At 41.2% G+C, this 24,412-nt stretch overlaps 1 long non-coding RNA gene across 6 annotated transcripts; it reads right to left on the bottom strand.

Moving 5' to 3' along the window:
* Nucleotides 1–761: 761 nt before the first annotated feature.
* On the bottom strand, nt 762–23,700 carry LOC144291653 (uncharacterized). 6 transcript variants are annotated; one of them, XR_013359026.1, is made up of 8 exons: nt 23,378–23,700; nt 22,975–23,114; nt 14,706–15,926; nt 13,926–14,052; nt 4,948–5,019; nt 3,435–3,547; nt 1,897–2,087; nt 762–1,343 (listed from the first exon to the last, which is right to left on the bottom strand). It is a non-coding gene; the product is annotated as an uncharacterized LOC144291653 (long non-coding RNA). The 6 variants fall into 6 exon arrangements; XR_013359042.1 differs by lacking the exon at nt 13,926–14,052 and adding an exon at nt 2,471–2,605; XR_013359035.1 differs by lacking the exon at nt 3,435–3,547.
* Nucleotides 23,701–24,412: the final 712 nt, after the last annotated feature.

Below are 24,412 nucleotides of genomic sequence, written 5' to 3'. Positions count from 1 at the left end.
GACTTTATTTATTCATGAGAGACACACAGAAAGAGGCAGAGACATAGGCAGAGGGAGAAGCAGGCTCCCTGCAAGGAGCCCGATGTGGGACTCGACCCCAGGACCCCGGGGTCACACCCTGAGCCGAAGGCAGACGCTTAACCACTCAGCCACCCAGGTGCCCCTCTTTTGTCTTATTCTTAAACCTTTTCTGCTAAAAATGTAAACAAAGCATTTTATTACCATTGATCAAACAGGAAGCTGAATTTTAGATAATTACTGCTCATAATTGCAAATAAATCAACCTAGGAATATTCTTTTCTTTAGCAAAGTATTTCTATTCTAAAATCAAATGCCATATGTCATTACTATTGCACATAAATCCAAAATCTTTCATCATATATAAAAGTGCGCTCTGATTCACCCTTTCACTCCTCTAATGGCACCTGCTCAGAAGACAGATAGAAAATAAGTCCCTGAGAGATGATGTCTCTAGGTTTGGCACCAGTTAATCCAGTTCTGGACAAACAATGGCTTTTAGACCCGTACTAGGGTGGTATTGTGTCCACTGCCCCTGGGATATGGTTTAAATCACAGAGAACAATCCAGATTCGCCTCATACATTTTTGCTTTTCTCTCCATGTAAGAGAAGGACTAGAGTCACACAATTTTGTGCATTTCCTTTCTTGTCTAGGCATTAGGGGAATTTAGTTAACTTGAATAAAGGAACTAACCAGCTATTAATTTCCTATTGCTGTTGCAACAAATTACCACAAGCTTGGTGACTTAAAACGGCAAATGTTTATTATCTTGCAGTCCTCGACATCAGACATCTGACACAAGTCTCACTGGACTAAATCAAGTTATCATCAGCAGGGTTGCATTCCTTTTTAGAGGCTCAGGAGGAGATCAGGGTGTGGGTGGTTTTTTTTTTTTTTTTTTTTTTGTTTTTTTGGTTATTTGTGGTTGTTAGCAGAACTCTGGTCCCTGTGGGGGTAGGACTAAGGTCCCCATTTCCTTCCTCATCTTCAAAGCCAGCAGCAGTGGGTTGAATCCCTATCATACTTGAAATTTCTCTTCCTTTTTTCTTTGGTCTCATCTCTCTGCCCCAGTGTCTGACTTCCACTTCCGTTTTTAAGGTCTCATGTGATTAAATTGAGCCCACCCAGATAATCCAAAATAATCTCCCAATTTTAAGGTCCATAGCTTTAATGACATCTGCAAAGTTCCTTTTGCCATGTAAGAGGACAAACTTACAAATTCTGGATTCTTGGGTATAGATATCTTCGGGAGGTCATTATTTTGTCTATCACACCAGCCTTAGATGGGGGATCCATAAACCAGCATCAGGGTCCCTGAAAAAACTGAACATGTTGAGATTAATCAACTGGTAGTCCTTTCCCTCACAGTGAGAGCCCACTCAGGACATGGCACAGGCTAAGCATGGGCCCCACAGCAGATGTCCTGGCTCCATTTCTTACTCACTGTGTCATTTTAGGAAAGTTCTCAACTTCCAAACCCCACTTTCCTCAGCCTATAAAATGAAGCTAACATTAGTAACTCCCTGCTATCGGTTCACTGTGTGTGTCGTCCCCAAATTCACATGTTGAACCTAACCCGAAAGTCGACCACACTTGGAGGCGGGGCCTTTAGGGAGTGACTAGGTCATGAGAGTGGAGCCCTCATGATGAAAGTAGTGCCCTTTTAGTATTGCTAAATACTTGCTTCCTCACCCCTCCCACCCTGTATGGACACAGAGAAGGTGGCTGTCTATAAACCAGGACGTGAGCTCTCACCAGCTCCCGAATCTGCTGGTATCTTAATCCTGAATATCCCAGCCTCCAGAACTGTGAGAAATAAATATTAAGTCACCCAGTCTGTTTTTGTCATAGCTGCCCAAATGGACTAATATATTACCTCATAGGGTTGTGGGGGAAACGACATATTCCATGTAAAGCACTCTGAAGATTGCCTGGCCTCATGGAGTATGCTGAGGTGTGAGCTATCCCAGAAGACCCATATACAAACGAAGCAGACAGTCTCAAGAGTTAAAAATTGCTTAAAATTCCTCCCTCTTGTCTCATTCTGTGGATTCCAGGATTTGGTATCTGTGAAAATAAAAATAGAAGAAATAAAAGCACATTTTCATCAGTAATTTGTGGCAAAGGAGGAGGAAAACGAAAAATTATCCTGAGCATCTATTTTGTGTTAAGCAATTTGTGTGTGTGAAGAATCTGAGAACACATTTTAATGAGGTGGAGGCACCAGGTGCTTGAGAATTAAAGGCGTAGGCTTTCCCAAGGCACACGGTAGTACAACAAAATTTCTAATTTCCTAGTTTTGTCTAGGACCCTTTGACTAATAAGTGGCCAAGGGAAATGGACCCTCCAGTCCTGCACAGATAGGAGCAAGGAACTGACCCTACAGTGTGTGTCAGGTCAAGTCCAGCTGGTCTCTGACATGTAGCAAGCTGATTTATGCAGCCCTTTACCACTGAGTAGTCTCCAAATGCTCCCTCCTTCTCCTTGGTCTCTGCCTTTCAGCTTTTTTTGGATGAGTTCTGGTTCAACATCTTCCAGCTCTTAGACATCGATCATTCTATGTTGACTCAAGGACATGCTTCTTCCTTTAAATACATAAGTAACTTTTGCTTTATTATGAGCAGGGCAGTACAATTAGGTGGGAATGACTTGACCATGTGGCCTTTAGCTTATTATCCAGAACATTCTATTTAAAATCATTGCTGGGGATCCCTGGGTGGCGCAGCGGTTTGGCGCCTGCCTTTGGCCCAGGGCGTGATCCCGGAGACCCGGGATCGAATCCCACATCGGGCTCCCGGTGCATGGAGACTGCTTCTCCCTCTGCCTGTGTCTCTGCCTCCCTCTCTCTCTCTAACTATCATAAATAAATAAAAAATAAAAAAAGCAGGCATCCTTTCATTTAAAAATAAAAAATAAAATAAATAAAATAAAATAAAATCATTGCTGTTGTAGATTAATAACAAAGTTGTATTGGAGGCTTTGGAATATGGTTTTGGAGTGGGGGGCAGCTTGATTTTTTTTTTTCACACCTTTGCTTGTAACAACTCTACCTTTTGGCCACCATAACAAAAACTGCTGAAAGTGAGAAATTATTAGTTTAAGAGATCATGATGTAAACTATCTCCAAAAAGCACCAACTGTTGTGTGTGTAATTGTAGCCAGCTTTATCAAATTTACTGAAAATGTTGATATTTTTAATGATTGTTCTTATGGAAACAGCTGGAACTTGAAAACATCAATCATTAGAACTGTAACTTCTGATTTTGTAAATAAAAACTAAATTTATGTTGAACACAATACCAAAATCTATATCACGTGTATATTTGGTATGTTTCTAGCTCCACACAGTGGCATATGAAATGGATTAAAGGAGGCGTTTCTGTTGCTGGATTCTCTGGGGATGTGATTACTCACACGTTGTGTCTTTAACGTGCAGGAGGACCTTTACACTTAGTTTGCTTCATAGTAGGTTCACAACTTCTATTTGATGTGAAACAATGCCACAATTTGGACTAGATGCAGATGTCCTAAATAAGCCACAAAAGATTTGAGTGCAAAATTAAGTGAAGGATAGGCAGTTAATCTTAATTGACGGAAAGATAATAATAGCTCAATTTCAGAGTAATCTTTTAAAAACAAATTATTTTATAGAGTTACTTCAAATCACTTTCTCTAACTCATATTAATTCACAGGAGAATAAAGGGAAAAAAGTCAGCTTAGACTGAAAACCTGCATCAATTTGTTTAGCATGACTTCCATTCCCTTGCCTTGGATCGCACCTACATTGACAGACGAAAGTGGAGAGTTAAGCATCTATCTTAGGATTTTGCCAGTAAAAGTTATATGAATAATTACTCGGTGTAGACAGCCCCAGGTTAAGACCTTTCAACAGAGAACTGGACTTGGGTAGATTTTTCTGGGTGACCTAGTTTGAGACCAAGGAATGGTCAGCACTCTTTTTGTCAGGCATAAAATAGATCCCAGAATATACTCCTCCACCCTCGAAGTCCTTTCTCAATTATTTAAATTTAATTTGTTGAAGGTTTTCTACTCATTTTCAGAAGGATAATGAATAATAATAATGAATCATCCATTCAACAGCTATTTACAGAGTACCCACTATCTGGTGAGCGCTGAAGGTTCATGGAAACCAAGATAGACAAGGCCCAAGCTTTGTGAATCTCACAGGAGATAATTGCCATAGCAACATCTGGTGTCCATCACTGAGGATTTGAAATAAACTTTAGCATCTTAACACAATGTATTTTTTCATCACCAAAGAGAAAATTGTTATCAATAAGAAAAGTCTCAATTTGGCTATCACATGATCCCATTTCTTCGCTTTCTACCCGGCATCCTCTCCTGTGCTAGCAGCAGATGCTCTCCTGCTCCGTCAGCTTTCCTCCCGTTTCCTCAGATCCAACCAGAGCTGGGGGACTGGTGACTCCGGGGTTGAGCCATCGTTTTCTACATTATATAATAAGTTCATAAACACCAACAGTGGGAAAAGATCTGTTGTTTATTCCTTGTCTTCTGGTCTCCTCATACTTCCCGAGTGGGGTCAGTATTGAAATGATCAGACCCATGAGGAGTGGGAAGGAGAACTAATTGTTGACTGACCAAATATCTGATGATCATCATCTCTTCACTCTACACGGAGGCATTTATCCTGTATAAGTAGTCAGCTTACGGGTTTACGTCCATGCAAGCTGTGTTAGCAGTCAGCGTTTGTTTGTTGTAGCAGCGAACAAACATCTGTTAGCAATGAGCATCTGGCATCCCATCCTGTATGAGTAATTCTGAGGGAAGGAGGTCAGAGTAGCAGAGCAAGGGGCGCCCCAAAATAGCCCAGACACTGCAGCTTTGGGCAGAACAACTCAGAGGCAAAGCTGTGAAGTGAGCAGAGCTGTCCACCCTCTGACTCACCCATTTTACACACATCTGCGCGGTAACTGTCCTGTGTGAAGCGGTACCTTAAGGATCAACAAGATGCATTTCCTGCTCAAAGAAATTCAGAAACTTTAGCTTCCTTCTCTCTATTTTTTTTTTTTTACCTCTACACACCCCATATGTCCAATATCCCTGTTCTTTGCTCTTGTAATTCTCTTCTCAAAAACCCTTCCTAGTTAGCTGCAAGTTGGGAAGCAACTGATAGGGAATTCATACAAAGGTGTCCCAGACTGTTGCGGCTCAGCATGTAGTGTTCTATCACCTTTCACAGAATTGTTTGCATATCCAGAGAAAGGAAGTCCTTAATCCGAAGCGGTGAAATCTAGGCATGGAGAAGCATAGCTGCCACTTCCTCCTCCGAGTACCTGTGATCTCCCCAGGTGCACCATGTGTGGTTTAGTGACAGGGAGGCCTGGACTCCGAGTCACTTTGAAATATGAGCCCTAAGCAAGCCAGGTTGGCTGCTTCTTTTGTGTTAGTATAATTAAACTCAGCTATTTCAGATATTAAGGCACGTTGCTCCCTTAGCCTATAAAGCTTTCATGGCTTTTAAAAGTTTATTCTGTTTTGCACTTACTCATTCAACAAGTGTTTGTTGAATGCCTACAAAATGTCAGTGATACTGCTAAGCAAAAATAAAAATTCCCATTGGCATTAATTAACACACAACATAAAATAGATTAGCAAAAATTTTACATATGTACAGGCAAAGGTAAGTGATGGACATATTTGAAGGAAACTATATAACTTGACTGAGGAACATAAAAGATTTGGGACATATTCAGTATTATAAATAAGTTAGTTCTCCCCGAATGTACCTATAAGTTTAACACAATCCCAACATTTATGATTTGACAAAAGGTTTCCAAATTTCACCAAAGAATAAGCATGCAAAAATAACTAGTAACATTCAAAAAAATAAAAGTATGAGGAGAGATTGCCTTAGAAGGTATATAACGTCAGTTGAAACCATGGATCCTGGTACAAGAATGGACAAACCAGAGAAGTAAAACAACATAGGGACAGACACCATTATATATATATATGAATACATGAAAAAAAGTGAAGAAGAAAGGCAAAAAAAGAAAAAAGCAAAACAAAAATCTAAAAGCCAAAAGGCATATCTGGAAAAGTATTTCGTATATATATCACAGACAACGTTAATAACTTTATATGTAAGCAGTTTATCTAAAAAAATAGGAAAATTTCAAGAAAAGTGGACAAAATACGCGAATATTACAATTCATAAGAAAAATACACAACAAGCTCGGGAAACATTAATCCCACTTAAAATCTAAAACTGTGAGTTAAAATAACGAGATACTATTTTTGGTTAATGGGTTAAAAAAAATACTAAAACTGATAATACCCAGGGCTGATGAAACACTGCAGATAGCACAGATAAGGATATCAAAATCACTTTAATACCAGAAGATGGGAAGCAGCTTAAAAGCCCGTAAGTAGACAATGGGCTAAATGCTAATTTCATGCCACAGAATAGTATAGAACAATTAAAAACGGTAACACAAATAATTCTAATTAATGTGAAAAGCTATTTGTGATGTGTACCTTTATTAATTTCTGAAATAGTACATGCATTTTTGGAATAGATAATGCAGACATATATAAAATAAAAATGTAATGTTTCTTTTATTTACTCTTTCATCCCATTTCCTGCTGTTAAAAATTCAGTTTGTACCTTGCCAGATCACTTCCTGTGTTAATAAAATCATGTTTCAGTGTATCTAGATTTATATTTATATCTAGATATAATCTTATAAAAGTCTTTTTCTTTTCCTTTTTTTAAGATTTTATTTTTAAGTAACTGCTACACCCAACACGGGTTCAAACTCACAACCCTAAGATCAAGAGTGGTTGGTGTGCTCTTCTTACAGAGTTCTTAAAGAAAATATGAGTCATACTTGAACGTATATATTACTCAGTCATTTCCTTTTTCATTGTACAATATATCAGGAATATCTATGGTATATTAAGTAAGAAATAAGGTTATAAAACAACATGTTTAGAGTGATCCTGCTTTTGTAAAATGTGTGTGTGTGTGTGTATGTGTGTGCCCATGTGTGCACATATGTACAGGCAAAGGTATGTAGATTTCTTGGTTGAGAGTACAAGTGATTTATAGTTTTTTGCTCCTTTGTTTTTTTGTTTTTTTGGTTTTTTTTAGTTTTTCCTACTTTTTCTACTGTTTAAGTTTTTAAATATTTATTTATTTATTTATTTCAGAGAGAAAGAAAAACAGCATGACTGGGAGGGGCAGAAGGAGAGAGAACCTGAAATTCAGACTCTGCTGAGCACGAAGCCGTTGGGGGGGCTCCATCTCACAACCCTGAGATCATGACCTGAGCCAAAACCAAGAGTCAGATGAGCCACTCAGGCACCCCTGTAGTGTTTAAATTTTAAAAATAAGGAGTTTGTATTACTTTGTTTTCTGAAGCATCTGTTAAAAAATTTATTTATTTATTTATTAGCGAGAGAGAGTACATGCATGCACACGAGTGAGGGGAGCAGCAGAGGGAGAGGGAGAAGCAGACTCCCCACTGAACAGGGAGCCCAAAGAGGGGCTCAGTCCCAGGGCCCTGAGATCATGACCCGAGCTGAAGGCAGATGCTTAACTGACTGAGCCACCCAGATGCCCCTCTTTCTTTTTTTTTTTTTTTTGAAAGATTTTATTTTTAAGTTATCTCTGCTCCAATGTGGGCCTCAAACTCATAACCCAGAAATCAAGAGTTGCACACTCCACTGACGGAGCCAGTCAGGCATCCCTCGCAGCATTTTTTAAACGTTTATTAGTCCATTATTTCAATGTGTTACTTTTTAATATTACTTTTATAACTAAGATAAAATCCATTTTTGTTACAAAGAAAAAAATCAGTTATTACAGGAAAACTTATGAGACAGCATTTGGCTGAGATTGTACTGCTAAATGTGGATTATTGCTCTGATGACCTTCTGTCCTCTCAGTCTACAAATTAATGTCAATAATCTCTATCATTATAAGTCAAAATATAGCCAAAATATTATTATACAATTATTACATAATATATAAGTTTGTATATAATGTAATATACACAAACTATATATATTTAAAGTGAATTGTGGCTGCATTTGGGATCCATCGTTCTAGATGAGATAGGGCTTATAACTTTTTGTGGTTTTATTGACTTGGATAGTTATTTCTAATAAATCCAGTAATAACAGGACAAACTGAAGTTTCCGCAAGGGGAAGAAATTTAAAACCATAGTTTTGTTGCCATTTTTGTTACTGTTGTAGGTGGTGAGATTGACTTCCTTTTTGCATCCGGAGAAATGAGCTATAAATGAACCTTCCAAGGTGAACAGAGAGCACACATTCCGCATCCTCTGGCATCCGTTTGTGACCCTGCCTGCCTGCAAGGAAAGGGGAAGCCTGGCCTGTCGTGTCAGCACTCCTGGCCAACCCGGGGGTTTGCTCAGGCACCTCTGCGACAGGTACTCCTCTGTGGCAGGTACTCCTCTGCGGCAGGTACTCCTCTGTGGCAGATACTCATCTTTCACTGTTATTTTCCTTACAAAATATGTTCTCAGAAATGTGGTTATAAAGTGTCACTTCAGCCCAGGGTGTTTGAATCCACATGGGAACCAAATTTTAGGGCAAACCTAGGGTCTCCAGACCTTGACTTACGGTCATCTGAAAGGGGAGCTCCAAGAGAATATACCCCCGTCTCTACACAGAGGCGTGAATCTGTAGCAGTAGTAAAGGGTTTTACTCCATGAAATTCTGGCTTTGGGATGTGCATGCTCCTTTATCCCTTGGTGGGTGTCTCTCTCCCCGTGTATTATCTTCAGCCTTGCCTTCTGTGATTCTACTTCTTTTTCTCTCATTTCCTTCCTTTTGTCTTTACTTTTTTCTCTTAATTGGCCATACATAAGAAAAAATGATGTTGCTTATTGACTTTATCAACTAATTATCTTTTCCATATATTTTATGTTAGGAGTGAAACTCAGTTGTCATTTATTTAGAGGTTTGGACTCAATCACTTTGTATTTTTTTTGAGCATTTATCACTAATATCACTGACAGTCGTGGTATTATACATTTATTGGCTTATCTCTCCCAATACGATGCAGACTCCCTGAGAGCTGAGGACTTGGTCTTGCTCTGTGTTCTAACCCAAGTGGGTCCATTCCCCAGGCGCTCCAGACTTCCTTCATTTACCCTGTCCCAGTCCTGATGCACTCCCTTTCACCTCAAGGTAGCCACATCTTCACTTATATGGTCTTCATTTGCTTGTTTTCTTTATAGATTGTTACCCAAGACATCTCTAAACCCTATGATTTAACTTGATTTTTAAAGAGTATACATCTTTCAAGATTCTTCCAAATCTCCACCTTTGACTCTCTCCTCCACCTTTCCCTTTAGAGCTTAGTTCTGGAAGAAACTGGGTTGTTTGATTTGTCTTGTATGGCCTCTCACATCTGGATTTTGCTGATCGCATTTTCATGTAATTTACCCAGTTCTGTATTTTCTATTAACTGGTAATGCATTTATGAACTCGGTCAAAATCAGGCATAATTTTGGGTCCAGCTTCTTTGTAGGCGGCATGTAGGAGATCTGTAATAGCTAATTATCTCTCTGTGTGATAGAGGCAGCCAGTACTACATTAATTCACTACAAAATTCAAAATGGTGATATTCAAATGTAATTTTTACTTCTTTATTTAGTTGGCAAGATACTTCCATAATGGAAAACTCCTCAATTTATTAGTTACACTTAGCTCTATTGAAAGTGTTCAATACAACTGGAAATCTTTATCCTTCTCTTTCCCCAACTCCTTATATATTGATACTGTGGGGTAGGAGAAAAGTGCACAACTCCCCATCCCTCTTCCCTTCCCCTGTGCATTAAAATCCTTTTTTTACCCTTTCCCCCTTCCCATTTCTTCCCACTCCTTTTCTGGCAAAAAAGGAGCCTTTTCTCCTCTTTGACCCTAAGAACATACTGCACAGGGATAATTGCCACCATCTGGACCTGGTTCCTTTCTTGATTTCTCTTGTTCTCTTCTGCTTTTTTTCCTGGCACTCTTTTTCTTGGTGGGATGTGGGTAACAGAACAGCCATGAGCTCTGGGGGACCTCTATTTTTGTTGTTGTTGTTTATAAAAAACACTAAATATTCAATTCTTGAGAAACCAAAATCCCACCTCCACACTGAATATTACTAAGGGGCATGTCTTTTGCTCTATCTTTCCTGTTTTTCTTTCTCTCTTGGTAATTCTTTTAAACACAAGTGAGTTTTTTGTATAAATAAGGTTTTAGAAGTGTGTAAAAAAAGGAAAGGTAGCATAAATGCTTGGTGAAAATACATACTTAGAAAGACAAAATATGCAAAAAGATATACAAAAATAAGAGAACTTACTAACCATAGTCCTCTTAAAAGGTATACTGCAATAGGAAGAATAGCTAACCTAGAAGGAAGAAATTAGATGGAAGAAAAAATAGTGAGCTCAGATAATGATAATTTAGATAGGAACACATGGGTAGCTCAGTTGGCTAAGCATCTAACTCTTTCTTGGTTTCGGCTCAGGTCATGATCTCAGAGTCCTGGGATCAATCCCCGCATCTGGCTCTGCACTCAGCATGGATTCTGCTTGAGATTCTCTCCCTCTGCTCATGCTCTCTTTCTCTATCTCAGTCTCTTTGTCTCTCAAATATATCTTTTAAAAAATGATCACTGGGCAGCCCGGGTGGCTCAGCGGTTTAGTGCCGCCTTCAGCCCAGGGGGTGATCCTGGAGACCCGGGATCGAGTCCCATGTCAGGCTTCCTGCATGGAGCCTGCTTCTCCCTCTGCCTGTGACTCTGCCTCTGTGTGTGTGTGTGTGTGTGTGTGTGTGTGTGTGTGTGTGTGTCTCATGAATAAATGAATAAAATCTTAAAAAAAAAAAAAAAAAGATCGGGATCCCTGGGTGGCGCAGCGGTTCGGCGCCTGCCTTTGGCCCAGGGCGCGATCCTGGAGACCCGGATCGAATCCCATGTCATGCTCCCGGTGCATGGGGCCTGCTTCTCCTTCTGCCTGTGTCTCTGCCTCTCTCTCTCTCTCTGTGTGACTATCATAAATAAATAAAAATTTTAAAAAATGTTATTTAAAAAAAAAGATCATTTATGGGATGCCTGGGTGGCTCAGCAGTTGAGCATCTGCCTTCAGCTCAGGGCATGATCTCAGGTCTGAGGATCAAGTCCCACATCGGGCTCCCTGCATGGGGCCTGCTTATCCCTCTGCCTGTGTCTCTGCCTCTCTCTGTGTCTCTCATGAATGAAAAAATAAAATATTTAAAAACATTAAAAATGATCATTTAAGTAAGTAAACATACTTAACTATTATAAAAAATAATTTGAGGTTTAAAAACAATATGAGAGTGCTTAACAAATAGTTAAAACATGGTTAACTTTGTGTCTTCTTTAGGAGAAAGAAAAAAATGTTGAATAACTTAAGACTTTGTAGGAAAAATGTAGAACTAAATATGTTGTTAAAAAATAGAAACAATGCATCGCTTTGAAATCAACAAAGGAGGAAAGAGAATATAGAAAAGTTTGTCAGCCCTAAAGAAGAGAGAAAAGGAATAAAAATAAAGGAGAAGTGTAGTAAAGAGAAGACCCAAATTAGATGGTGGAATAAATTGAAATACACCAGGATCATTGTTTCAGTTCCCTGGATAGAACTCATTTACCAAAAAAAAATCATCCCATTTGGTTAATAAGCAAGCAAGCAAACGAAATAAAACTGTATCTAGTTCAAGAAACACACTTAAGGGGTGCCTGGCTGGCTTAGTCAGTAGAATATGTGACACACAACTCTTGATATCAAGGTCGTGAGTTTAAGCCCCACATTGGGTGTAGAGATTGCTGCATACATACATAAGAAACACACTTAAAGGGATCCCTGGGTGGCGCAGCGGTTTGGCGCCTGCCTTTGGCCCAGGGCGCGATCCTGGAGACCCCGGATCGAGTCCCGCATTGGGCTCCCTGCATGGAGCCTGCTTCTCCCTCTGCCTGTGTCTCTGCCTCTCTCTCTCTCTCTCTCTGTGACTATCATGAATAAATAAATAAAATCTTTAAAAAAAAAAAAAAAAGAAACACACTTAAAACTATCCAGAAATTTGAAAATAAAAGGAAAATTGTAACAATCAAATATAAATGAAAAAGAAAAGAATAAGAGCATTTAATGGAATTAATAGCAAACAAATGGAATTTAAGATAAAAAGAATCATTTGGAGTTACAAGTAAAACTCTTTGATAAAAAAAAAGAATAATTTACCAGATGATAGAGCAATCAAGAACCATGAAAGGATGTTTAACCAAGTCATAATCAAGAGGGAAGATCTTACCATCCCTTTAATTAATAGATAAAGCTGGCCAAAAGAAATAAAATTGAAAATCTTGATTGAATTGATATATAACAAAGGAATGAGAGCTTTCCATCTGGTGGATCACAAGATATTGTTCCTCAAAACCATACAGTGGTCAGGGCAAGGCTTGTTTTATTAAAGTCTATGCATTGTGACAGACCAAATTAACACAAATCAAGGAAGAGTATGAGGGAAATGGCACTTTCATTTATTGTTCATTTATTGTTGGTGGGAGTCCAAATGCCACCATTTTGGAGAGCTATTTATCAAATGGGGGCATTATCAAAATTGATATGCTTCTCCAGCAATTCCATTTGTTAGGTACATACCACAGGCAAGCTCTTGTGTATGTACATAGGTAAATATGTACAAGAACATTCCCTGCAGCAATTTTTTGAAACTAGGAAAAACTGGAAGTAACTTAAATGTACATCAACAGGAAAATTGGTTTGTGAAAATGAAATTCTAGATAGTTTAGTGATTGAAAGTTACCATATTAACATGAGATAAATAACAAGTATATATTATGAAGAGGAAAAAGGGAAGTTGCAGAATAATAAGTGTATGACAGCACTTATAACTTAAAGCATGCATGGGCAACAATGTTGTATATTTCTTTTCTTTTTTAAGTAAGCTCTATGCCCAGTATGGGGCCTGAAGTCATGATCCTAAGATCAAGAATCACATGCTTTACCAACTGAATCAACCAGGTACCCCTAACAATGGTATATATTATTTATGGATGCGTAGTAGTATGGTAAAAGTAACAAAAAAATTCAGGGGAATGATATACACCGACATTTATAGAATGATTGTCCAAGAAAGGGGGAAAGAGGCTTCTAATACTTTAGAATAAATAAACCTACAGAGTGATTAGTGACAGTAAGTACCATAATCTACAAATATACATCTAGAATGTGGGTAGGCTCACGTAAGTTCATACAAGTATGAGAAAAAGGTCTGTAGTCCCTAGGATGGTACCACAGGTGTCTGCTTTCCATTTTCAGAATTGCTGCAGTTATATCACCAAGGCAATAATCCATATTCCTTGGGAAATGTGGCAGATGGGAACCACATGTTGGTTTTAGATGAGTTGTCCTTCATTTTTTTTATGGTTTATAAATACACTCAACTTAAGTCAGGTTTATATGACTTAGGTAGAAGCAGTCACTTAATAGTGACTGCACCTTTATTAGGTGTTTTATCCACAGGGTTCTTCGGAAATTCAAAATAGGTATAAAATATTTTCTCAAAGAACTTAAAAGCTCATTCTAGCATTAAGACAGAGAACAGTATAAAACCAAATGTGGGCTGATTGTCTTGTGTTACAAGCATTTAGAAAAATGGAGATCAGGGTGAGCTCCGGTAGCAACTGATGACACTTCATGAAGTAGAACCTGAGCTGGGTTTTCAAAAATGTGAAGAATGTATCCTGAGAGGGAATTTAAAAGCAAGACTTTCCTGACTTTCCTTGGCTGTGCTCTTATTCCAGATCTAGGTAAGCTTCACTTCTATCAACCATCACACTGAATTTAAAAGCAGCTGAACTTACAAAACACTGGTCCAGCGGGGGAACTTTGGTTTGGTGACTGAGTGCTCAGCTCTTTACTGGGTTGGAAACTGAATTGAGAGCAATGATTATGCCATCCTTCTTTCTGTCCCCTCCAATTGTGCTGCAACTTAGGGCAAGTAGCAGAAACCCACCCAAACATGCAGAAGTAAAAACAAGAGCTTATTGAATGCAAACTGCAGTTTAATAGACACGAACAGTCAAGATTCAAGGGGCTTGTAAATTGGAAAGTCAGTCTTGAAATCTACTTTCTCTGTCTGTCCCATTTCTTTCTTTTGTTTTCCTGCCTCTGCCTCTGTTGTCTGGCTCCCACTGTTCACTCATCTTGCATAAAGCTCAAAATGGCAGCCTAAACTTTAGATGTACATTCCCTTTGCTTTGCAATTCCATTTCTTGGAATTTATACGTAGATATGCAAGTGAGTGGCAAAAATAAATGTGTAAAGATTAAAAAAAAAAAACAGAAGCAATCTAAATGTCCATAAATAGGGATCCCTGGGTGGCGCAGCGGTTTGGCGCCTGCCTTTGGCCCAGGGCGCGATCCTGGAGACCCGGGATCGAATCCCAAGTCGGGCTCTCGGTGCATGGAGCCTGCTTCTCCTTCTGCCTGTGTCTCTGCCCCCCTCTCTCTCTCTGTGTGTGTGACTATCATAAATAAATAAAAATTTAAAAAAATAAATAAAAAAAATAAATGTCCATAAATAAAGAACTACTTAAATAAGTTATGGTATGCCCAGTCAATGACACATGTGGTTGATATTACCAGTCTTGCCAGTATTTCTTGATTCCTTTTCCTTCTGGGTAGGTGGAAGGAATATATTTCTGCCCCTTTGAGGGTGGGCATGCTGATGTGATTTGTTTTGTCGTCTGAAAATTTTAAAGGATTTTAAGAGTCCACGTGAGGTTCCCCAAGCTCTTCTGGTGCAGCAATTGTAGAAACACATCCCAGGAGGGAGAGTCATGAGACAGAAGCAGCCAGAGCACTGCGCCTTCATAAGGAGGACAAACAGATGTCACATGCACAAGAATTTGCAGCATTAAGCCACTTCTGGTATTTTTGTTATCATGGCGAAATCCAGATCATCCTGACTGATACATTACTGTGTAGTTGGTGAAGGGAATGAGATAATACATATGTACTGAAATGTAACATTAGATTGGTAAGGGAAAAAGATAAGGGACATAAGTATAAATAGAATTATTATATTTGTGATTTTATAAAAATATTATCTATAGAAAAACAAAGACTGAGGAACTCTTCCAATTTAAAGGAGACTAAACAGGCATGACAACTAAATGCAATGTGTGATCTTGGATTGGATCTTGAAGCAGAAAACTATTATTTTTCTTCTGCTATAAAAGACATTAGTAGAGTAGTTAGTAACATTTGAATAAGGTCTGTAGATTAGATAATAATATCACATTGATGTTACTCTCTTGATTTTTATAATTATACTATGTTTATAAAGGAAAATGATCTTATTTTCAGGAAACACAGATATAAATAGGCATATTTGCAATCCAATCTCAACTTGTTCAGAAAAAAGTGTGCATGTGATATGTATGTGTGTATGTGTGTATGAGAGAGTAAGAGAGGAAAATTATATATTTATGAGAGAAAGAATAATAAAACAAATGTGGCAAAATGCTAACATTTGAGAAGTTTAGGTGAAGGGTATGTGGGTTTTTTTGGTACTATTTTTGTAAATCTGAAATTATCAAAACAAAAAGGCAAAAATTTTGTTATTTACACTTAGAAATCTTTTTAACAGTAAAATATACTTATCTCTGGGTAGGTGGATAGGTAGATGGAACTGGATCCCTGGGACAGAAAGATTTTACTTTTCTTGGGTGCCCTTTTATTCCATTTGAATTCTCCAGAGATGATCCATGCTTGTTATTTTCAGACACAACGTTTTGAGGTGATTTTTTTTCAGCAATAGATAATGAATGAACCAGATGACTCCTTACAAAATGCAAACTGCTGTAGGAGAAAGATGACAGCTTGAGCCATCTACCAAAAAAATAACGGACTTTTTAAAAAAGATTTTATTCATTTATTTTGAGAGAGACAGAGAGAGCACAAGTGAGGGGGAGGGACATAGGGAGAGCCCGATGTGGGCCTGGATATCATGACCTGAGCTGAAGGCAGACACCTAGCTGACTGAGCCACCCAGGTGCCCCCTAAAAGTAACACACTTTAATAAGATTCAGTAATAGCATGAAAGAGAATATCTGAAAAAAAATTAAGCATTATTTTCTCATTTTACTGGTTAGTAGATAAATTTAAAGAATGGGACACATGGCTGGCTCTGTTGGGAGAGTGTTTGACTTTTGATCTTGGAGTTATGAGTTTGAGCACCACATTGGGTGTAGAAAGTACTTAAAATAAGTAATTAAAATTTTAAAAAATAAAAATAAAGAAAAGATGGTAATGTTGGAACCTGAGGAAGTGGTGGAAAATGGAAGAAATATTTCAAAATACAGAGGAAAAAGAGCAATAGAAATGGTGAAAAAAATCAAGACGCAGAGGACAGATGCAAGAGATGCAAGATTGCCAGAAGGAGAAAAAGGAACAGATGGAGGAGAGGCAATAATGGAATAAAAAAAAGGAAGAAAAATTTTCAGAGCTAAAGAAAAATTTGAATCTGGAGATTGAAAGGCCTTACTGAATTCCAGTCAGATTGATTAAAAGCAACAACAGATATACCTACTTAAACACAAGCATGTTCTGGTAAAATTCCTAAGTTCTAAGTGTCGAAGTACTGATTTTATTTTATTTTTTTCAAAATACTAATTTTAGAATCTATTGGAAAGAAAGAAGAATTTACTTAAAAAGGAAAAATATCAGCCTGACATCATATTTTGCATTAAAAATCTAAAACTAGAGAGAATAAAATAAAATGCCCACGCAGTTCCAAACAAAATAACAAAAACCCTACCCAAGAAACTTCACCCAGCTTAGGTACAGTTCACCTGTTAGGGTGAAAGAAAGGTCTGTGTGCATCTGCAGAGATGAGGGCAGCCCAGGAGCCCCCATGGGTGAGAGAGACATCAGCTGGACCAGAATGGGAGCAGGGGGCGGCACACTCATGTCCTGGGAGGCCCCAGGAACCTGACCCTGACCCAGAGCTTCTCGTGTGTGCATGTGAGACACAATTAACAAAGATGAATATTTAAAAAAACAAGTTACTTCTTCCGAAGATGGGATCATGGAGAAGAACAATATCTGTGGCTAGTGGCAGCAGTGGGGAGTGCAGGAGGACAGGGGAGGGCCCACTCACACACTACACTGGGAGCTGTGGATTCCGTCCACATCACAGCCAGTGCAATCTGGCAGGACCTATTAAAACAAGAAACATATATCCTTTTGCCTTGATCATCTTTTTCCTGCTGGTCCTTGCAAATAAAGACACTAGTACAGGGCAGCCCAGGTGGCTCAGTGGTTTAGCGCCTGCCTTCAGCCCAGGGCATGATCCTGGAGACCCTGGATTGAGATCCACATTGGGCTCTTGCAGGGGCCTGCTTCTCCCTCTGCCTGTCTCTGCCTCTCTCTCTCTGTGTCTTTCATGAATAAATAAATAAATAAAATTAAAAAAAAAAGACACTAGTACATAAAAACATGTGCTATTTTATTGCAGCACTTTTTGTAGGGACAAAAAATTGGAAACAAAGTGTATGACCATCACTAAGGAAATAATTGACTCAATGGAATATTCACATCATCGAAGATTAGGCAACACAGACTATTATACAGAGCGAGTGAGCAATCCTTCAAGCGACTTGGAGACACTTCCACTATGTATTTTTACCAAGAAAGGGAATGCAAGGAATTTTATAATCCTCCCTTTATTTTGTAAAACAGTGAGGAGGAAATACCCACATATATGAGTTTGTCTAATTAAAACAGTAGGTAGAGGGCCCCTGGGGAGCTCAGCGGTTGAGCCCTGACCTTCAGCTCAAGTCGTGATCCCAGGATTCCGGGATTGAGTCCCACATCAGGCTCCCCTCATGAAGCCTGCTTCTCCCTCTGCCTGTGCCTCTACCTCTCTCTGTGTCTCTTATGAATGGATAAATAACACCTCAAAAAAAAAAAAAAGTACAAAGTGTGCAAGGGCACACAGAGGTGGCTAACTGGCTCAGAGCAGGGGGGTGGAGTTAGCCGGGAGAAGGGAAGAGAGAGCAGTAAGCAGGACCAGGGACGTAAGCTTAAGTGAGAATTCATGATAGGCATAGCACCTGTACAGAGTGGGCTGATGCTTTGCAAATAAAGCTTTAAATTTGTAAAAAACTAATATATGTTTTTTTACAGATACATAGCTTTATACATAGCTTTTATGGTTGTTTTCTAATTATGGTGTGCTGGCAGGATGGGTCTTTTACCCAAGTTAGGTGATGCATAGTATGTATTTCAAGTTTAGTGATGCAAATCCTCTTCTGTAGAAAATTAAATAAACAGTCTTTAATGTAAGTACCAAAACGAGGCCAAGCCAACAGTTCTTAAGAAACCTGGCAGTCGGCCTGCTCATCATTATTTGCTATTCTTTCCCCAACAAATACCTCTGAAGAAATGGCCAGAAGTAGATAATCTTTAAGACTTATATAAGTTTGGAAACTATAAATTTATGGTTTATATGCTTCGTTGTCATGAAAACAATAATATGTATATAGGCAAATGTATGGAAATTAACAATCCATTTTTGCATATTAATAATATAATGGCTTTGGCTTTTTATGCACAAAAATTACATATGTTATTTATTTCCAGCATGATTCCTTCATTGATTTGCATGGACTTTTCATTTTCAAAGTTAGGAAAATTAACTTTTAGAAAATCATTTACTAGTAGAAACAATGTAGCTCTTTTAAGTAATAAAATAGAGGGCACTTAAGTTTTGCTTAAAAAATGAAATTTCTCAGTAAGAATGTAAATATGAGGGGTAAAGTTTAATGTGTTATCCTCTTCATGGATGTTTGCACTTTTTAGGACAAAGAAATTTTAAAATAGTCATTTTAACATTAATGAATATGGCTTTTGCCCCTAGTGAGCAGGGAACCTTCTAGCATGTAAAGGATTAGAACCAAAAAAGGGCCCTGTTCCTATCCCCCGGCTCCCTGCACTTAGACCAGCTCCACTCCTCAGAGGCCAGCCAGCAAAGGCTAGGCTGCAGCCCCTCCCAGGCTGATCAGAATAATTACTAAAATGTCTTTGTTCATTTCCAACTTAATATTTTTTAATGATTTATTTATTTACTTATTTGGGGGACACGGACAGAGGAGCAGAGGGAGAGGGAGAGTCTCAAGCAGACTCCCCACTGAGCATGGTGCCAGATGGGGGGCTCGATCTTAGGACCTGAGGCCAAACCAAGAGTCTGATGCCCAACCAACTGGGACACCGGGTGGCCCCCAACTTGATCTTTTATTACTGTGTCTATGACTCAGAAAGTGTAGCCTCACAAAAAAAAAAAAATAAAGAAAGAAAGAAAGTGTAGCCTCCTCACCCAAAACCCCTCTTCCAATTCCATACCCTTTCCCCAAATTCTGATTCTGTTTAGGACCATCCAGATCTGAGACTCGGACTTGGCCTCTCAGCTGTAAGGGTTTTTTTAAAATTATTTTATTTACATATTCATGAGCGACATAGAGAGAGAGAGGCAGAGACACAGGCCGAGGGGGAAGCAGGCTCCCTGCGGGGAGCCCAGTGTGACCCCAGGGTCATGCTCTGAGCTGAAGGCAGATGCTCAACTGCTGAGCCCCCCAGGGGCTCAAACAGCAGTTTGAATTTGTCCTCCTTTGGTTTTGCTGTGGACTCTGCTCGTCTCCTCGGGAGGGCCCTGCATCAGCCTTAATAGTGCTAATGGGAAGCTACATCAGATGTGATATTGTCATCTTTTTTTTTAAGATTTATTTATTTATTTATTTATTTATTTATTTATTTATTTAAGAGAGAGAGTATGTGCACAAGTTGGGGGAGGGGCAGAGGAGGTGGGAGAGGGAATCTCCAGCAGACTCTGTGCTGAGCCAGAGGCCAACACGGGGCTCAATCTCATGCCCCTGAGATCATGACCTGAGCTGAAGCTAAAAGTTGAGCTGACGGAGGCACCCAGGCATCCTGTGAAATTTTCTTCGTGTTGCTGGAAGAGTGTTGAGTTGACACAGAGCCTCGGCTGAGTGACACTGAAAGGGTAAGGGTCTATTCAGTGCCATTATACGAAGTCCTAAAAGCAGACAGTCAAGGTGGCTGCTCAGTGTGTCTTCAGTCTCTGGGACTTGGAGAGGCAGCGCCAGATTCAGCCTCTCAGATCTCTCGCAGGCTCTCCCCTCCATGCCTTGTTGACTCATTGTGCTTTTGAGAGATGTAGAGGACGCTAGCCAACTGTCTGATTCAGCTCTTTCCACGTGGACCTGGGAGCAGTTTTCTGATGATATCATATTTCATTCATGATATATTGATTTTATTATTGTAACTGGAACGTTCCTGAGTTCTTCAGGTTTCTGAGACTGTTCAGTGCCAAAGGAGCAGAGCCTAAGTTCCCATTTCCACCCCTAAGGTTACCCTCTTGCTTTGGGCTATTGCTCAATTACTGTCAATCTCTTATAATTTTTTTATGCTGCTCTTCTCTCCATGTGTTACATAACACACAGAATATCAGGGCTTACGTGCCAGCCCTTTAGCAAGTTGAGCAGAAAGAAGGCGATTCTTTCCTTCCCATTAAGCCCAGCAAACATCCAGCATTGGGTCTTTGGACTTGGTTTGGGCTCCTAGCATATCCCTTAAATAATCACTGTGACGAATGCTCTAGGAGACTGAGAGCCAGAATGAAGCGGTTGGGGATAGGGAGTCAGAGCCACCCAAACACAGGGAGGAGAGTGGGGGAGAAACAGCCCCTGAAGGAAGAAATCTTCATGCTATCAGGGGGAGATTGGATGCTGAGAAGTCAAACGAAACAAAACAAAACCGATGTTCACTGTGCTTTAACATGAGCAAAGAAAATTACTGAGCAGAAAAGGAGAAAAAAAATCCACTTTAAATTGATGCATACTGATACCCTGGTCTGGATCCATACCTGCAGAGGTGCTACACTGGCTGTCACCCTCCTTTGGCCCCTGCTGGCAGGGACATCTTTGAGAGAATAGATGACACATGTGGGAATCCCTGACCCTAAACTCTACCCTATACCTCGTTTCCCTCCCAAAATGAGGGGAACCCGAACCCTCCTGCCTTTTCCTTTCTCTACAGTCCTAACCCTTTCTCTGCTCAAGGGAAGTTCCAACTCTGCATCATTCTGCAGAGCTGTTTACCTTCCAGTGACCTGAAAATCTTCTGTCCAGAATCCTTTGGGGCCTTGGATTTTGTATGATCAAAAGGCCTATTGAAATTTTTTTTCCCCAAATCCATAAAGCAACCTCAAGCCTCAAATGAGAATGATCTCTGCCTCTAGATAAGAAGACCACCCACGTTGGTTTGGACTACTGTCTGCATAAAACAGAAAATAGCCCAATATTGGCTTAAAGAAGATAGAAGTTTATCACTCTTTCAGTAAAAGGAGTCTAGAGTTAGGCCCTCTGGGGCTGGCTTGGTGGCTCCCAGGTCTTCGGAGACCACAGAATCTACTATTTTGCTTCTCTGCCAAGATGATCACAGATTTGGCACAGGAAGGAACAAAGAGAAAGGAGTGAAGAAAAGTCGGCCACTTTTTTAATTTTTATTCTTTGAGAACTTCCCAGAAGTCCTAGGCTAGCGACCCTATGCTCACATCTCCTTACCCAAAGACAGTTGCCACATCTCATCATGTGAGGCTGTGAGAGGGCCAGAAAATGAGGCTTCTCAGCAAGCCCTTTGAGGGGAGGAGGAGAATGGATGGTGGAGGCGGCAGCTGGCACTAGTAGGGTCGGCCACATGGTTGGTGACTTCTGGTCACCAAAGTGGCAAACACTGACTGCCTGCCTCCCTCCCCACTGTGCTGCTGGGCAGGGCGGGGGCGGAATTCCCAGATGCCTGTAGCTACCCTGTGCATTGCTCTCAATCACTTATTTGAGGTTATATTCTGCTAGTTCATCTATGGCACCTAAAATTTAGTCAGTACAATTTTAGGATTATGTTTGCAGTTTGTTTGGCAGCTATGAAAAATAGGTATTGGTCATTTTAAGGTGATGCTCTTCAGCAATGCTGAGAGGAAAGCACATAAAAGTCATAGAAAGGTTTTCATTTGGAATATGTCATATGTCATAACACTTGACACCTAGACAACATAAAGGGCAATGAAAATGTGGTTTTAACCCGTACACTAACCCTAACCCCTAACCATAATCAAACCCTAACCCTACCCTAACCCTAACCCTAATCCTAACCCTACCCTAACCCTAACCCTAAACCCTAACCATACAATTACCCTAACCCCTAACCCTAACCCGTACCCTAACCCTAAACCCTAACCCTAACCCCTAACCCTAACCCTAACCCGTACCCTAACCCTAACCCGTACCCTAACCCGTACCCTAACCCTAACCCATACCCTAACCCGTACCCTAACCCTAACCCATACCCTAACCCGTACCCTAACCCATACCCTAACCCTAACCCATACCCTAACCCTAACCCGTACCCTAACCCTAACCCTAACCTGTACCCTAATCCTTAACCCGTACCCTAACACCTAACCCGTACCCTAAACCTAGCCCAAACCCCTAGCCCAAACCCTAACCCATAACCCTAACCCTGCCTTCACCCCTTACCCTAAACTCTAACCCCATCCCCCACTCTAACTCTAACCGTATTCCCTCCCCCTATTCCCTAAACCTAAACCCTATAACCTATCTGTAACATTACCCTAATCCAGACTTTAAGTCAATTTCCTAATCCCTAATACCTTACTTTAACTCCTACCTCTTGACCCTTACCCCATCCCTCACCCTCACCAGTAACTCGTACGCATAACCATGATCACTAATCCATATCATCTAAGCTAACCTTAACCACCTATTGCTCACCCTAAACCCTAACCCTATCTCAATTCTCCCCATTCACTTACCTTGTCGTTCTGAGTAGCCCTGCTGAGGTGGATGCGACTCCGAGCAGCGCTTCCGGGGTCCTTCAGCGGGTCCTGAGGAAGCCGGACTCCTGTCTTGGCGGACGTGGCCCCATGTGTTCCTGAGTCATAGACAGCGGGTCCTGAGGACGAGAGGGGTCCTGTCACTGTGGACTATGCCTCACATCCTCCAGAAGCCTCCCCGCGGGTCCTGAGGAGGCCAGGCTCCTGTCACCATGGACGCGGCCCCACATGGGACTGAAGCCTCCCCGCGGGTCCCGAGAAGGCCGGGGCTCCTGTCAGCGTGGACGCGGCCCCACGTCATCCCGAAAACTCCCTGCAGGTCCGGAGGAGGCTGGGGCTCCTGTCCCCGCGGACACAGCCCCACGTCATCCCGAAAACTCACCGTGGGTCCTAAGGAGGCCGGGGCTCCTGTCAGGGAGGACGCGGCCCCACATCTTCCTGAAGTCTCACCGCGGGTCCTGAGGAGACCAGGCTCCTGTCAGCGAGGACGGGGCTCCACATCCTCTGGAAGCCTCACCGGGAGTCCTGAGGAGGCCAGGGCTCCTGTCACCGTGGAGGCAGCCCCACATGGTCCTGAAGCCTACCCGCGGGTACTGAGGAGGCCGGGGCTCCTGTCAGCGTGGACGCGGCCCCACGTCCTCCTCAGGCCTCCAGAGCGCAGAGGGGCTCCTGTTACTGCTGGCGGACGAGGCCTACTGCGCACGTGCGCCCTTGACCCGGGGCCTGGGTTCGGGCGCCCCCTGCGGGACGCTCAGGAGCTGAAGGAGGCCGTGCAGGAGGCGGCGTCCCCGCGCCCAGGGCCGGACCTGCCTCCTTCCAGGCTCCAGCTGAGACCTAGGAGCTTCAGAAACGTCGCGCGGAAATGGAGCCCAACACCCGGCTTCCCCAGAAATGCTTAAGGACAATGAATTGGAGCCCACAGGATGCGAAATGAAATGTGGACCAAACTTTTACCACGTCCGCCAAGACTCACTCAACCCTCTTCCACTGTGGGCGGGACCGCGGGCTGGTGCAGCCGCCCTGGAAACAGTGAGGAGGCTCCTCAGGAAGTTACCGATAGACCTGCCCTGCGACCGGCAGGTGCACGGCCTGGAGCTCACTCCGAAGATGCAGATGCAATGAAATGTCGGGACACCTGCGCCCCAATGTCTACAGCAGCCAGGTCCACAGTAGCCACACTGTGGGAGGAGCCTCGGTGCCTTCAGACAGATGATGGATAAAGAGGATGGGAGATAGATGATGGTCATAGAGAGAGGAACGGTACTGAGATATCAAACAGAAGGAAATCTTGCCATTTGCAATGACGCGGATAGAACTAGAGGGATCATGTTAAGTGAAATAAGTCAGTCGGGAAAGAGAATGACCGTGTGGTGTCATTCATAGGTGGAATTAAAGAAGCAAAGCAGATGAACTACTG

Source organism: Canis aureus, chromosome 2 (assembly GCF_053574225.1).
Source record: "Canis aureus isolate CA01 chromosome 2, VMU_Caureus_v.1.0, whole genome shotgun sequence".
Classification (NCBI taxonomy): domain Eukaryota; kingdom Metazoa; phylum Chordata; class Mammalia; order Carnivora; family Canidae; genus Canis; species Canis aureus.
The sequence above is the reverse complement of the archived record's forward strand: the minus strand, read 5'-3'. Positions and strand labels throughout refer to the sequence as shown.